The following is a 12529-nucleotide window of genomic DNA, read 5'->3' as shown; positions in this document are numbered from 1 at the left end:
TCTATCTATCTATCTATCTACCTACCTACCTACCTACCTACCTACCTACCTACCTACCTATCTATCTATCTATCTATATCAGCTGCCCAGTGTAGGAATTCTTATACCACCCTGAAGGGTGAATCTATATATATATTGTTCTTTTTAATTCATAGGTTCAAATGTATAATACTTTTCTTGTCAGGGTTTTTTCCTATGTAGCTCAAGATCTTTGTGTAGCCATAGTGGGGTGATATCTCAAATCACCACTTTCAGGCTTTATCAGACATTTTGTGTTGTCTGTTCTGAGACTTATGGGAGACTGGGATAGTACTATTTCTGTCTTATGAGACTTCTTCAGCCAGCCACACCCATATTTTATGACTCCTCCCTGTAAAGGTCAAATATTTATTTTTATTTTGTTCTTTTTAATTCATAGGTTCAAATGTATAATACTTTTCTTGTCAGGGTTTTTTCCTATGTAGCTCAAGATCTTTGTGTGTGTGTGTGTGCGTGTGTGTGTGTGTGTGTTTGTGTGTGTGTGTGTGTGTATATATATATGTAGGTCTTTGGTTATTCGGGTCTTCTCCCACGTAAAATTGGAAGTGTCTTGGCGACGTTTCGACGAAGTCTCATTCGTCATCTTCAGGCTGGTGTTCTCGGCTTCGTGCTTCCAGGAGCAATGTGAGATCGCAGCTGTCTCTTCCTTTTAACTGCTAGTGGAGGTGTGAGCTGATTGGGTGGGAACTTGGCTGTGTTCTGATTGGGTGGAGGTGTGTTCTGATTGGTTAGGGGCTTGGCTGTGCTCTGATTGGATGGAGGGTTGATTGTGCTCTGATTGGATGGGGGTGTGTTCTGTTTGGGTGGGGGCTTGGTTGTGCTCAGCTTAGTCTGAGTTGCAGGGGGATTTGAGCTGGTGAGCTGCGTTGTTGTTGTTTGGCTTCGTGTTTGTGGCCGTGCGAGCTCTTCATGGTGGGTGTCAGTCTGCTTCATGTATGGATTGGAGAGGTTTAAAGTGGCTAATGATGCAGCTGTGGTCTGGCTTCTGGTCCTTGGTCATGGCTCATTATCAGTGTGGGTTTGAGTCTGCTTTCTGCATGGATGTGTGGTGATTACATCCTGTGTGGCTCTCGTGAGTGTGGGTCTGGTGTCATTCGTCATGTTAGGGACTCGTTTGTCAATAAGGGCGGGTTTCCAAATGGCTGGTAGGCGGGAGGTATCGTCTCGTTTGTTCATGCTGTGTGGGCGTTTTTCTATCTCGATGGCTTCTCTGATTATTCTGTTGTTAAAGTGTTCAGTTTTGGCGATGGTTCTGGTCTTTTTAAAGTCAATATCATGTCCTGTGGCTTTGAGGTGTTGGACCAGGGAAGAAGTTGGTTCCTCTTTTCTGACTGAGTTCTTGTGTTCTTCTATGCGTGCACTTATTGGTCTGTTGGTTTGTCCGATGTATGTGGTGGGGCAGGCGGTGCATGGGATTTCATATACTCCTTGATTTTCTAACTCAATTTTGTCTTTGGGGTTCCTTAGGATGGTGGATATTTTTCGGTTTGTGCAGAATGCTGTCTTGATGTTATGTTTGTGGAGGATTTTGCTTATTCTGTCTGTGGTGCCTTTTACGTATGGGAAGAGGGCCTTGCCGTTTTCTTGCTCTCTGTCTTGGATTTTAGTGGGGGTTTCTTTTTGGATTAGGTTGGTGATTTTATTTCTTTGGAATCCATTGGATGTTAGTACGTTAGTGAGAGTGTGTAGTTCGGTTTTTAGGTGTTGTTCGTCAGCTAAGCGTTTTGTTCTGGAAATGAGTGTCTTGGCTACAGAGTTGATCTGGGCAGGGTGGTGGTGTGAGAGTGCGTGCAGATAGCAGTTTGTGTGTGTTTTCTTCTGGTAGATAGTGTGTCCTAGGGAGCCATTGGATTTTCTGTAGACTAAGACATATATATATATTTATTCACTAATGGGGCACCCACAGCTTGTATTCCATTTAATGGCTCTCACAATCTGAAAATCCCTCCTTATTCTAAGTGTAGATCATTAGCTGTCAAGCTTCCATCAACTGGCTCTCATCATACCCTCGGATTATATGCAGAAAAAGTACTTATCCTCTTTTCTATGACATTCTTTCATGTATTGGAAGACTGATATCTTATCTCCCTCTAACTTTATCTTCTTTAAGCGAAACATACCAAATTCCTTTAAATGTTGTTTGTAGGATTTAGCCTCTAAGCAAGCCCCCAACCATCTTTGTTGCTCTTCTTCACAGGTCTTTAGCACTCCTTATGTATTGTGATGAGCAGAACCGGACCCAATATTTCAGTGCCATATAGAATCACTTCCTGTGATCGTGACATTACACCTCCAATGATGCAGCCCAAAACAGCTCTGACCCTTTTGGCAGTTGCAGCAAATGGCTGGATCATGTGGTCCAGCAATTTCTCTGTGGTCTACCAAGACACTCAAATGTTCCTCACAATTACTACTGTACATCTTTCGGTACCCAAAGCAACCATTCTGAGGTGGAGGTTGCAAAGATTAAAGACATATCAAAAATTCCAATGATAACACAACATTTTTAGTTGCTTGAGATACACATGAATTGGAAATGGGGAGCTGCCATTTGTACACACAAAAATTATTTGCATTGGATCTGAAATTTTGATTGATTTTCAATATTTGTAAACATCCCAAATCAAAGAGGACTGTGTGTACAAAAAACCCCCCAGCAATATAATTATATAATAAAATCTTCATATAACTTGTACATATAGTGGGTATTCCATTACCAAGAATATGTTTTTAATAGAGTCAAAATCACCAGTTCATCAACAGGACAATATGAAATTCATCACAAAATGGCTGATCAAGGAGAACAAGAGAATAACGTTTTCAGATCACATACAGTTTCTTTACAGTTTGGAGCCAACTCACTGATTCAGCACAATGAATACATTTCATTGTAAATGAATAAGACTCTTGAGTTTTACAGAGGTCATTTTTTCACTAGTGATTTATAGCATCTTCAGAGCAATGCCCAGTCATTGCTGGAGTTATATAAAGGCTCTCTGTATTGCTGTTACTTTGGCACAATGACTAGTGGATGAACCCAAAAAACTCTATAAGTCTCCAGTGAAGAAGTAACTAGTATGTAGCCTGAAAAATATGGCTGTTTGATGTCTTGATAGCATACAATGCTCTTAATTTCATTTGCAGTTATATTGTGATGCTTTAATATGTGGCTGCAACAAATAATATTAAAATATACAGAATTAAAACAAATTAATAAGTGATCTACAGAATGCTCACTAAGTGTTACTGAGAATTTTGTTTTTAAAATGAAGTTAGAAGTATTGATTTTAGCTCATTCTTAATGTATCTGCTGCTATGGAAACAAATTTCTGATTTTAGTTAATTCTTGAAACTTGGAAAAATCCCCACGCTACTTCTGTTCTTGATATTTGTAGATGCAAAAACTCACAAAAACTCAGTGTTGAATTCCTTCTGATTGATAAAATTTTGTAGCAATAGGACATTAATATAGTGAGATATATAATAGAATTATAGATGTGATGTAAGATTGATAAAAAATATGCTGTTTCACTATGCATATATGAACACTATGCAGTATTCTTCATGAAGATGGGGTGGGAATGTTTTATAAAAGGAAATGATGTTGAACAGATGTTAGTTAATTAACTAATGGTTTATTTTTACAGTGAAATTACAGGATATTTCTGGAAACTCTTTTTGTTAAATACAGGTATTATTAATATGTAGTGAAATGAGTCAGGACAATTTATTCAGATTGGCAATAGATCCCTTTCATTGATTTTTACTAGCTAAATTACTCTTTTTGGAAAAGCTTTAGCAACTAAAGTTTAGCTGGAATAGACGGAACTAAAGAGGACAACAGCAGCATCCTAGAAAACAGGAGAACCAGAGATCTGTTTAAGAGAAATGAAGTAAAAGACAAGACCAAAAGGAGGTATGATTGTTTCAAATTATCGTACAAAGGAAATTTGAGATCAGTGTGATATTTTCCCCCTTAGAAGCAACAGGAGGGATAAAAATAAAGAATTTTGAGCCTTTTTAAAACCCAGTCTGCTGCATTGTTTGTCATGGGCATTTTTCCCCATATCAGTGGCCTGTTTCACACTGGAGAACTGGAAGTACTCCTTTCTCTCATGTTACAACTTTAATCAAATATTTCTCCTCTTTTATATACCGGTACTTTTAAAAAACTCAAGAAAACACTAGGAGATCTCATTATGGAATTTCTATTTCATATATAGTTTGGCTGCGAAAGAGGAGGAAAAACATAGCCCCACGATATGAGAGAGATGGGAATTTAAGTTTGATAAATAATTAAATAAATAAAACTGAATGAGAAGGAATAAAAAGTAGGAAGAGTACCAAAATAAATGCAATTCTATTGGCATGGTGATCACTTCAATCATTGGTTGCCTTTGAACCAGAGAAATTGTTAGTAATTTCCAAGCTCCAGGACCTGGAAAGAATATTCTCTGAGATATAATAGCCATTTTCCACTTTAAAAATTGCATTTGTATATAAGGACACATGCACATGTAAAATGCACATTAATTGTTATGAGTATAGTATAAATATGGCAGAATATCTCTTTTCTTCAGATTGTGCTTATTCAGGATTTTAACTAGCTCTGAAAAGAAGATATGCAGTAGTGATGTCCAATAGGCTGATGTAGGGGGCAAATTGAAATATGGAAGTTAATCTTTTTTTTCTCAGTCAATCATGTCATGCTACAGAGACAGGAATGTGCAAAGAAGAGATCAGGAATCTCTTCTAAATCATTGTATGCTTGCAAGTTCCCATAATTAGTAGGAACTGTAGTGTACTGAGCCGGCTTCATGAGTCGGCCCCCTGGTGTTGTTCGTAACGTTCTGTTATTCTATTGGTTAGCCGGCCGACAGCCTATATAAGAGCTATCAGGCTGAGTTCGCGCATTCTTCGCCTGAGGTAGATTACGTTCAGAGTCATTGTGATTATTAAAGGTTTTACCTCAGGACTTTCCAGTCTCGGCCGTTATTCTATAGCGGATACTCATCACTGGCTACGAGGAGGGGATCGTCGACCGTTATCCACAAAACAAGGTAAAAAAGCCAAATCTGTGAAACTACGAAAAAAACAACAACACTGAAAATGGCTAGCTCGCACCATTTTCCCCCATTCAACCCAAGTAATGAAACATGGGACGCATATGTGGCCCGTTTTGACTGCTTTCTAATTGCTAATGACTATACGAACTTGACACCTGAGCGCAAACGCGCTTATTTTCTTAGTTTCTGTGGCCAGAAATGTTTGACACTGCTATGACTCTCATGGCTCCCCATTCCACCCACTCCGGGTCGTGGGAGGACTTCATGAAAAACTCAAATGTCATTATGCGCCAGCGCCGTCCCGATTTGCCCGCCGCCAGCATTTTTACCATCGGGATCAGGCTCTGGGGGAATCAATAAATCAGTATGTTGCTGCATTACGGAGGGCGGCTCGTCATTGTGAGTTCACTAACCTCGACTATTACCTCCTTGACCGGCTTGTTGGTGGCATATGGGATCAGAGCCTAAAGCGGTGTCTTATAGTGAATCATGATTTAACCTTCCAAACGGCTCTGGATGAGGCTTGTGCGGCTGAGTTGGCCAAGTTGTCCTTAGCGGAGTTACCTCAAGCCCAAAGTGCTTCCTCGGCTGGGGGCAGAGCGACAGTTGTAAACGAGACCTCGGAGTGGAACCTATCTGACTCAGATGACGATGTGGGGGTTTGCCGCATTCAGGATACCAGGACTAGGGCTACAATACCTGTAAATGCGAGGGGGTCGGCTCCTAAATCAGAGTGCTTCAGTTGTGGGGAAGCCCATCAACGGTCCTCTTGCAGATTCAAGGATGCTACTTGCTGCCGTTGCAGCCGCCGGAGTCACATCACCCAGGTGTGTCAGGCGGCACTGCCACAACTGAGATCAAGTCCCCCTCACAACATGCAAGGTCATTGTTTCCGCTCGTCTAACGAGCGCACCCGTAATCGGCGGGGGTCCTCTGCTGTCAACATGGTGGTTCCTCCAAACAAATTCAGCCAGAAGAAAATCCACCTCACTGTCCTGATCAAAGGCAAACCATGCCTTATGGAGGTGGACACTGGTTCTGCCACGTCCATCGTGTCCTGGAGCACGATTAAATGTCTTGTCCCAAAATTGGTGAAATGACATTTGGACCCGTGTACCCTCCTGTTAAAAGATTACCAGGGCGCCCATATTCCAGTCATAGGCAGTGGGACCTTTCGAGTCTCGTTTAAAAAATTTTCTGGCCAGCTCTCTTTGATAATTGTTGATGGGCCACTGCCCAGCCTCTTGGGCCTAAATTGGTTTGACGCCCTGGGCCTTACCATCCAGGGAGTTCATGCTGTAGGATCCTCTGAACTTGAAACGCTCTATCAGGAATTCCCTTCTGTGTTTGATGACAAGCTGGGTTTGTACACCGGAACCCCGGTGTCGTTCTGTTTGGACCCCCTCGTTCAGCCCCGTCGGCTTAGACCACGGCAAGTGCCTTTTGCCCTTCGGGCTAAGGTGGACACTGAACTTGATAAGTTGATTGCACAAGGCATTCTGGAGCCTGTGGACCATGCGCGATGGGAGATCCCCACTGTCATCGCTATGAAGGCTAATGGTTCCATCCGCATCTGCACGGACTATCGGGCACCCATTAATCGGGCTTTAATATCTCATGCTTACCCTGTCCCTGTGGTCCACCACCTCTTGCATTCCCTTGGGAACGGGTCGATTTTTGCCAAGCTTGATTTAGCACAGGCTTACCAGCAGTTGCCTGTCGATGATTTGTCTGCAGACGCCCAAACTATTGTTACCCATAGAGGGGCGTTCCATTGCCGCCGCCTCCAATTTGGTGTCAGTATAGCCCCAGGGATTTTCCAGAGTCTGATGGAGAGGCTGCTCCATGGTATCCCTGAGGTTATCCCTTATTTTGACGATGTGCTGGTGTCTGCTACCAGCACCTCCGCCTTGATGGACAGGCTCCGTTTGATCCTCTCCACATTTCAGCGTGTTGGGCTTAAAGTCAAGAAATCAAAATGCCTTGTTGCTGTTCCCCAGATTGAGTTTTTGGGGTTCTTAATTGACAAGACAGGTATCCATCCAACGCCTGACAAGACCAGGGCTATCCTTGACGCACCCCCCCCAAAGGGAAAGCTGAACTTCAGGCTTTCCTGGGGTTGCTTAATTTTTATGCAATGTTCCTGCCGCATAAGGCGTCCGTCACTGAACCCTTGCATCGGTTGTTGGATCGAGGGGCCCATTGGAATTGGGACTCTAAAGCTGCTTCCGCATTTCAAGCTGTCAAGAAATTGTTAGTCTCAAACTCCGTCCTCACACAGTATTGTGAGACCCTCCCCCTGGTCCTGGCATGTGATGTGTCTTCTTACAGGGTGGGGGCTGTCCTGAGTCACCGTTTCCCTAATGGCCGGGAAGCCCCCGTGGCTTTCTTTTCTCGGACCTTAGCTCCCGCCGAACGTAATTATGCTCAAATTGATAAGGAGGCATTGGCTTTAGTGGTGGAGGTTAAACGTTTTCACACTTTTCTCTATGGTCGGCCTTTCTCTCTAATAACTGACCATAAGCCCTTGCTCGGCCTCCTCGCTGGAGATCGTCAAAGCCCTCAAATTCTCTCCCCTAGATTCTCCAGAAGGTTAGTTTTTCTGTCTGCTTATAACTACACTTTGACCTACGTTCTGGGAAAGAATCTGGCCCACGCTGATGCCCTCAGCCGCTGTCCGGTTCCCTCACTCCTCTGCGACCCTGCACCTGCCTCTTCTGTCCTGTTGATTGACAGCACACCATTTGCCTTGACTGCTGCCAATGTTGCTCGTGCCTCGGCTCAGGACCCAGAACTCTCCAAAGTCGTGGACTGGGTACTATGGGGGTGGCCAAATGGCATTGTGGGGGCCGAGTGGAAGCCTTTTTCTGTTCGCAAATCAGAGTTGTCAACTCAGGGAGGGTGCCTATTATGAGAACACGGAGTGGTGATTCCTCAGTCTCTGCGCAGGTCCATTCTTTCCTCTTTGCATGTGGGGCACCCTGGGGTGGTGCGCATGAAGGCTTTAGGCCGCGCATACCTGTGGTGGCCCGGCCTGGACCAAAACATTACGGACTGGGTGGCGTCTTGCCGTCCGTGCCAGGAATCGAGACTGCTGCCACCAAAGTGTCTGGCCTGGAGGTGGGAGGACCCCTCGGGCCCATGGTCTCGCGTGCATATTGATTTTGCAGGTCCGGTCCATGGCCAAATGTTCTTCGTCCTTGTAGATGCCTTCTCTAAGTGGGTTGAAATTTGGCTGATGCATTCCACCTCGGCTGACGCCGTGATTAAAGTCCTCCGCTCTATTTTCTGTACGCACAGGTTGCCCGACCTACTGGTGTCGGACAATGGGCCCCAATTGACCGCCAGCTTTTTCGAGATGTTCCTCACGGGATTGGGGATTTGTCATTGTTTAATTTCCCCTTACCATCTGGCCGGAAACGGCCTTGCTGAAAGAGCCGTAAGATCGGCTAAAGAGGCGCTGGGACGAATGGGCCCCAGTGGTTGGCACGAGAGGGTGGCTGAATACCTGCTAATCCAACACACCACCCCTTGCCAGGTCACCAATCAGGGTCCTGCGGAATTACTTTTGGGGCGCAGGTTGCGTACTGTTTTTGATAGGTTGCACCCGCGTTATGCCCCAAGGCAGCCGCTAGATTCTGTAAGCACCATGAAGGGGTTCAGCCTGGGCGACAGTGTCTATGCTCGAAATTATGGGGGCCACCCGTTGTGGATACCGGGGCGTGTAGTTGCGCTCACAGGTCCTTGCTCGTATAAAGTTGAGATAGAGCAAGGTAAGGTCTGGCGCAAGCATTAGGATCAATTGCGGGCCAGGCGGAATGGTGCAAATTGGCAGAATGGGGCGGAAGGCGCAGCTAGGGACGCAGGGATGTCTGAGCAGGTAGATTCCCTGGTAACACCCCGTAAAAGCGCACCCCAGCCTAAACCCCGGAACACATCGCCAAGTGATGCGATGGCCACACAAGATCGGGACACTGTAGACTTACCTGAAGGTGAAGAGGGCCAGCGGGGCTCAGACGATGAGTTGGAGACTACCAGGGAGTCAGGGAGCAGTCCTGATGGCATCGGCGTCCACCCCCAGGGTGAGGGAGTGCTGACAGCGCAACCCTGGAGATCGGGGTGAATCCGGCGCCGACCAGCGTATCTTCACGACTACACTTGCGCGGTCCAGGTGGGAAGGGGTGTAGTGTACTGAGCCGGCTCCATGAGTCGGCCCCCTGTTGGTGTTGTTCATAACATTCTGTTATTCTATTTGTTAGCCGCCTGACAGCCCCTATATAAGAGCTGTCAGGCTGAGTTCGCGCGTTCTTCGCCTGAGGCAGATTACGTTCAGAGTCGTTGTGATTATTAAAGGTGTTACCTCAGGACTTTCCAGTCTCGGCCGTTATTATTCTACAGCGGATAATCATCAGAAACTATACATCATTTCCTTGTTTGTTTGATATTAAATTTCTGAAAATTTTAAAAAGGTACAATGTGAACGTAGATTCTTCTTAGGTGAGACTGGAATTACAAACTCATTTCTGAGTTGAGCATTTTTTTTTTGTTGAAGCAACCATTCTGCTAAATTAGTTAACAATAATTCTTTGCAGCCAATATTCTACATCTGGCTCTAAACAGTGGACCCTGAGTTGTAGTATAAGATTAAGTAGATCTGGAAATCTGAAGTGTGAGAACATTAGAAGGGCCTCTTAATGGCATATAATGGCTCTGGTGATTGGATGAAGGAAAACGAATCTTTATCCTTTTCCTTTTCTATAATCTCATCATGTAGCCTCAGGGTCACTGCTCTGACTCAACTCTTTTGTATATTACTGTAAGGGTTTGGGACTTATCCCAGTTGCACATGATTCCAGCACAAACATACCTTGGCAACATATTTTTTATTAATTTCACACAATGTTGCTTTCATCTCTTTCCCAACCAGTACAATCAATGCTGTCTCAATGCTATAGCCAGAGCAGAATCCAGACTGAAGAAGATTTCCTGCAGGGCCTGCTGGAGCTGCAAGCTGACTACTTTCTCAATAACCTTCCTTAGGAAGGGAAGATTGGAGATAGGACGATAATTGATCAATTCTGCTGAATTGAATTATGGCTTCTTGAGAAGGTCTATCCAAGTTGACTGAGTCACCTTAAACCGGGCTATGGTATTGGGCAGCGCTTTATGGACATGATGAGAACAGGAAAACAATGGCATTTTTGCCTTTTGTATCACCATGAGATAATTCTTGCGAAAGATTTGTACCTTTCTTAAGGTACTTTGTTAGGTTCACAGTGATGGTCTAAGCATCTATCATGCTGCTTCATCACTTGGAGTTCTAAAAATCAGGGAATTTTCTGAGACCCATGCAGACAGAGAATCTGCAAGGTGTAAATATATCCAAAGCTATCACTGCCCTCACTTTCCTGGCAGCAACTAAGCCAAACAGAAATAACACCAATTTCCCTGTAAAATCCAACAGTAATTATTAGGTGTTTGCGGGCGACTAATCAAATAGATCCTTCCTCCCTGAAATAGGGCACAGCTGCAGAGAACTCCAAGGTCAATAGAGAATGTCTGATCATGACAAGGGATTAAAATCCCCCAGTTCCAGATTACATCATCACTGCCTTGTGATAAAAAAGCTGATCTAAACATGTAACTTCCACTGTAATTTGGACTCAGAATTACTTCAGACAGGTCCGTGGATGTCATAGTGGCCATGAATTTCTGAGCTGCCTTTGACTCCATATCCAGAGAAGACAGGTTGAATTCCCAATGCCATAGATCTGGGGGGACTCCACCATGATTCCAGGTACCTTCAAACAATCCAAACAAGGAGGCTTTTAGCAGCAGGAAGCCTGTTCGCTAGATCCCAGCTTCACAAACTGGGTCTCACATGCAGACATCAGTTTACATCATGTTTACATCTGAGCTCAAAACGGCTTAAGATTCCCCCACTGATGTGAGAGGTCAGTGGGACTAAAATGACCTGTACCTCTGATCGATACTCTCTCCACGGGACCCTGGATAGCTAGGACATGCCCATCAGCTATGGACTATCCAGCTACAAAATGTACTCATTGGGAGAACTCCTCAAACTGCGAGATTCCCCCCTCTCGCAGGTTTGGCCCTCTGTTTTATCAAGGGCCTATCTCGATAATGGACTTTGGAGTCCGGAGAGATGGCATACAGCAAAAAGAGGGTTATGGGGTTTTTTAGTGAAATTTTTAAATAAGATTTTAAGGGATTCTGGGAGGGGGGTAGGTTGCGTGGGTTTGGGGAAGAACCTGCAGGGGAGAATATCTGGGTCAGATGAGGGGTGCGGCATGGGAGGGGCGGGTTCAGGAGTCAAGGAGGGGGTTAGAGTTTATGATACAGATGGCCATGACATAGATACTGTAGGTGGGAGGGGCAGATATGGTGGGAGCAGGGGGCCACATCACTTGGTGGGAGTGCATCCTCGCTGGCTGCAAGCGGTGCCCAAAGCTCCAGCCCCCAAAGCTCTTCTCGTTCCCCAGGTTGTACGGACCCTCGGGCCCCAGGCCTTCGGCTGATGCTGTGCAATGCCAGGTCCGTGGTAAATAAGGCCCCCTCATTTGTGACGTTATTCAGGAGGGGGATGCGGACCTGGCAGGTATTACGGAGACCTGGTTGGGCCAGGAGGGGGGAGTCCCCCTTGTTGATATGTGCCCACCCGGTTTCTGTGCATTCCATCAGCCAAGGTCACAGGGGAGGGGAGGGGGGTGGCGGTTGTCATTAATGAGGGATGTGGACCAAGGGAGGCCACTGTTCCTCACACGGCTGCATGTGAGTCCGTCCTTGTGAAGTGGGGTCATAGGGTGCAGTTGGGCTTGCTAGTCACGTACCTGGCTCCCTGCCACGTGGCAGCGGCCCTGCCCGAGCTGCTCAATGTTATAGCCATGGTGGCGGTTGACACCCCCAGGATTATGGTCATGGGGGATTTTAACCTGCCATCAGTCGGTGAGATGTCTGAGGCGGCTCGGGAGTTCATGGCTTCCATGATGGCCATGGACCTGACCCAGTTAATTTATGGCCCTACTCACATGGGGGGACACACACTGGACCTGGTTTTTGTCTCTGGACAGTGGTTGAATGATCCTGAGATAAGGGATATGGCGATTGAACCCTTGTCATGGTCAGATCACTCCCTCCTTCGCCTGGACCTTCGAACCACCACACCCCGCTGCAGGGAGGCGGAACCAATGAGGTGGTTCCGCCCCGGCGCCTGATGGATCCTAATAGGTTCCAGACGGAGCTTGGGCCATTTCCTGAGGTTCTGGCACACGGCTCGGCTGAGGATTTAGTAGCCACCTGGGATAGGGCGGCTGCTGGGGCTTTGGACCGAGTTGTGCCTTTGTGGCCTCTGACCCGGCGCTGGTCTCACCTGGCTCCTTGGTATACTGAGGAGCTGAGGGAGA

At 45.8% G+C, this 12529-nt stretch overlaps 1 long non-coding RNA gene across 1 annotated transcript in view; it reads left to right on the top strand.

Moving 5' to 3' along the window:
- Positions 1-12529, top strand: part of LOC148115229 (uncharacterized) — a 32813-nt gene that overhangs the window by 16531 nt on the left and 3753 nt on the right. Inside the window, exon 2 of the long non-coding RNA XR_015732749.1 lies at positions 3833-3955. This is a non-coding gene — a long non-coding RNA (uncharacterized LOC148115229). The remainder of the gene's footprint in view (positions 1-3832; positions 3956-12529) is intronic.

This window comes from Pantherophis guttatus, chromosome 2 (genome assembly GCF_059756535.1).
Source record: "Pantherophis guttatus breed Tessera chromosome 2, ASM5975653v1, whole genome shotgun sequence".
NCBI lineage: Eukaryota > Metazoa > Chordata > Lepidosauria > Squamata > Colubridae > Pantherophis > Pantherophis guttatus.
This window is presented reverse-complemented; position numbering and strand designations above follow the sequence as displayed.